The sequence below is a fragment of the Paroedura picta genome, chromosome 9, assembly GCF_049243985.1.
Source record: "Paroedura picta isolate Pp20150507F chromosome 9, Ppicta_v3.0, whole genome shotgun sequence".
Taxonomy (NCBI): Eukaryota; Metazoa; Chordata; class Lepidosauria; order Squamata; family Gekkonidae; genus Paroedura; species Paroedura picta.
The window spans coordinates 11,451,162-11,455,328 of NC_135377.1; positions in this window are offsets into that span (position 1 = coordinate 11,451,162).

Consider the following 4,167-nt stretch of genomic DNA (forward strand, 5'->3'; position numbering starts at 1 on the left):
GCTTCAGGTGGGAGTCTGGCTTCGTCTGAAGTAACAGAGCTACGTTTGAGTCCAGTGGTAGTTTTAAGATCAACCAAGTTTAATTTCGTGTATAAGCTTTCCTGTGCATGCATACTTCTTCAGATACGTTGAAAGAGATTTCACCGACTATTACATAGAGCAGGCGGTGGTAGGGTTTAGTTGCCGAGAAGGTGGTATAAAAATTAAATGAACGAACGAACAAATGAACAAATAAATAAACTAGAATCGAGGTGTATGAGTAACTGAGGTATAGATATAGTTAAACTTGGATTAAAGCTTTACCAACTCCGTTCACTCATCTGAGCTATCTATATCTATAGCCTTGTAATCTTGACCCCCATTTTGGGAGACGGTGACCAGAATTCTACATTGTTATGTTGGTGGTAAACCACCCTGAGACAGCTGTGCCAATAGGGGTGGTCTAGAAATTTAATAATAAATAAAGTAACAAAATAAATAAGTTTATTACTTTATTTATTTATTTATTTATTTATATTTATATGCCACCCTCCCCCGAAGGGCTCAGGGCGGTTTACAGGAAACAGGGAACAGATATAAATAACATGAGGTAACACATGTGACAACAGCAATAACACTACAACAAAATAACCCCAACATGATAACAGCAATAATAATATGATAGAACTGCAAAGGAGCCTCAGCTAAACTCTTACTGGGACCCAGTGCGCTAGGCAGATTAGTGGCGGTCGTAATAGGAGGCAGGGGGCCTGAGGGTCAACTGGAAGCGATGGTCCAGGTCAACCTCAACCAAATGCTTGGTGGAGGAGCTCCCTTTTGCAGGTCCTGCGGAACTTTTTGCGTTACCTGCCCTTTCTCGTCAAACTTAGGGTGGTGTACATCATAATCAAATGAAAAATGTATTTATTATATTTATTTAAATACAATATATAAATCCTTAGAAGAAGAAAAAGAGTTAGTTCTTATATGCCACATTTCTTTACCTGAAGGAGTCTCAAAGTGGCTTCCATTATCTTCACTTTCCTCTCCCCACAACAGACACCCTGTGAGGTGGGTGAGGCTGAGAGAGCCCTGATATTCCTGCTCGGTCAGAACAGCTTTATCAGTGCTGTGACTAGCCCAAGGTCACCCAGCTGGCTGCATGTGGGGGAGCGCGGAATCAAGTCTGCACTCCTAACCACGACACCAAACTGGCTCTCTGAAATAAATAATTAAAAATCTAAAACACCTAAAATCAATTCCATCCATAATTGCCTATTCTAACTTTCAGTGGGAAAGAAGGAAAGGTGTTATATATACCATACTCTGAATGTGGCTGTACCATATGTGTATTCGAGAGGCACGTTTTATTTTCAAATCCTTTTTCAAAACCACGGTTGCATTTGCTACATTCCAATCCTTTGGTGGGGATTTCTGTGACTAGAGGGATCTTATTCTTGAGAGCGGAACATGTTTTGTTTGGCTTAGGGTGTGTGTTCAGGCATCCAACACAAACCTGGGCTTATACTGGGGCACCTGGATTTAGAATCCCGATTTGTGGTCAAAACCTTCCAAGCACCCAATTTTGTTAAATTTAGGTATCAGATCCAAATGTGGTTAGCTTAAAGACTTCCTAAATCAGGACATCTTCAGCTAGGGGTTCCACAAATTGCGGGTGGGGAGGGGGGGAGAGCACATGAAGCCGACAATAAAACAGGCCCTTTTTGGTACACAAATTATTTATTCACTCCTTCATTTAATTAATTATGCATCTTTTTTTCCCCCCAAGGTGGGAAACAACAAACAAACCAAGGTTTGTCCACGGCTGCTAGCCGAGTGATCAATTGCGGAGGAAGTAATTTCTGTGGAGACCCCAAACAAAATTCTCTGCTTAAAAGAATTTCATGCCGCAGCTGTTGTTCAGTGACTGTATCACACTGACTAGGCCAGGGGTGTAAGACAATTCCACTTGGGCCTTTTATGCCTCCCCTTCCGAGCAAAGAAGGTGGAAGAGAATTTCAAAGGAGGAGGGAGGGGAGTTTTCAGGGGCTCCCCTGCAACCAAGTTAGGAATTCACACTCCACTAATTAATCCCAGATTCAATTCATATGGAGCTCTTCGTTGGTGGCAGAGAAGCCAAGCTGTTCTCCGTAGGCATAAATAATCTGCTAACAATGACTTCATTTACTCCTATAGCTTACTGTGCAGTCGCACCTTGTCCAGTTAATAAATCTTCTTGATGTTCTTCCCTAAGAGCCTAATATCACGAGAAGCCATCTCCTTGAAAGGTTTTCATCTCCTCTGTGTTTTGCAAGCTTGACAAAAGAAAGGGGGGGTGGGGAGGGAAGTCAGCTAGTAAAGTACTTTGCCCAGACATGGCATTCAACAGATCCTTGCCTGCTCTCTGCAGTTTGAGTTACCCAAAATATTGTGGCCCAGATTGCTATCTGAGAACTGTGAAGGTGTCTGTCACCGGATCTTGGGCTTTTGACAAAAGGAGCTAATGTTCCTTAATGGCATAAGGCGGGTCTTCTCAATGGGAGGTCATGGTCGGGACTATGATCTTCAAGCCCCCATCTGAGTGGGGGGGAGGCGACAAACTCCAGTTGTGGGGAGGGACAGTGGGTTTGTGGGTGGGTCAAGAAACAGCACTATGCGGCCAGTCCTCCTATTGCTAAGGCAGTTTTGTACCCCAGGGCTCATTGTGAGGAAGATCACTGGAATATCATGATGACCTCCCTCCCCGCAGGGCTGGTGTTAGCACCTGGGCACTGCCAGCTAGAAGAAGAGTTGGTTCTTATATGCCACTTTTCTTTACCCAAAGGAGGCTCAAAGTGGCTTACAGTCGCCTTCCCTGCAGAACTTTTTGCGTTACCTGCCCTTTCTCGTCAAACTTAGGGTGGTGTACATCATAATCAAATGAAAAATGTATTTATTATATTTATTTAAATACAATATATAAATGCTTAGAAGAAAAAGAGTTAGTTCTTATATGCCGCTTTTCTTTACCTGAAGGAGTCTCAAAGTAGCTTCCATTATCTTCCCTTTCCTCTCCCCACAACAGATACCCTATGAGGGAGGTGAGGCTGAGAGAGCCCTGATATCACTGCCCGGTCAGAACAGTTTTATCAGTGCCGTGGGGAGCCCAAGGTCACCCAGCTGGCTGCATGTGGGGGAGCGCAGAATCAAACCTGGTTTGCCAGATTAGAAGTCCACACTCCTAACCACTATACCAAGCTGGCTCTCCTATGCCCCCTCTCCTCCCCAATAGTGGGTATTAGTTTTGGGCATGGGGCTTGTGTCATTTCACCTGTTTGTTGTGTATTTTTTATATTGTATTGATATGTCCTTTTAAATGGGGATTTTAATGGGATTTTAATGAGGACTTTGTGACCCACCTGGAGCCACTGTATGGGAGTGGCAGGATATAAATCACATGAGAGAGAGAGAGAGAGAGAGAGAGAAGAGGGATGGATAGATGGATAGGGAATGGTGTGTGTGGGGGGGAGACAATTACCCAAAATCCAAGACCACAACCACCTTCTGGAATTCAACCCATTGCCTCGAATTCAGCAGCAATCCTGCATGACAAACCCTGCATTTTAAATGTTACTTTACGAAAAAGCGAACAGTCCCTGGCCTTACTGAATCACTGATCTCCACCTGCCTCCCTGCCACCCCCCACACCAAGTGTTGCCTGTCTAATACAAACCTGCTCCCCTTTTTTACCATTGAGAAACCCCTGAAACATTCTTCAAGCTTCAAAAGCCCATAGAAGGGGTGTGATGGTGCAGAATAGGGTTGGGAAGCAGAGCTGTGGACACGCCCACCTGGAGCCCCTCCCCTTCCCACCCCCTCCTGGCCCATCATTGGCTATTTGAGGGGGGGGGTTGACATGACCCTATGTGGCCATATCACTCGATAAATGTTTAACAATTTTTTCAAAATAGATCAAAAAATTAATTAACTCCCACTCATTCGGGAAATCCTTCCAGGGCTGTCAAGAAACCCTAGTGTTTCATGAAACCCTGGTTGAGAAAGCCTGGTTGACCACAATGTATAATCCCTGGGAAAGGATTGTATCATTCCTGGGGGGGGGGAGGGAGTTGCAGCCCATCTCGGAAGGGGTCTTGCTGTTCCTCAGAGGTTCCTTGTACCGCCATAGATCTTCATTAGCAATTTTATGGA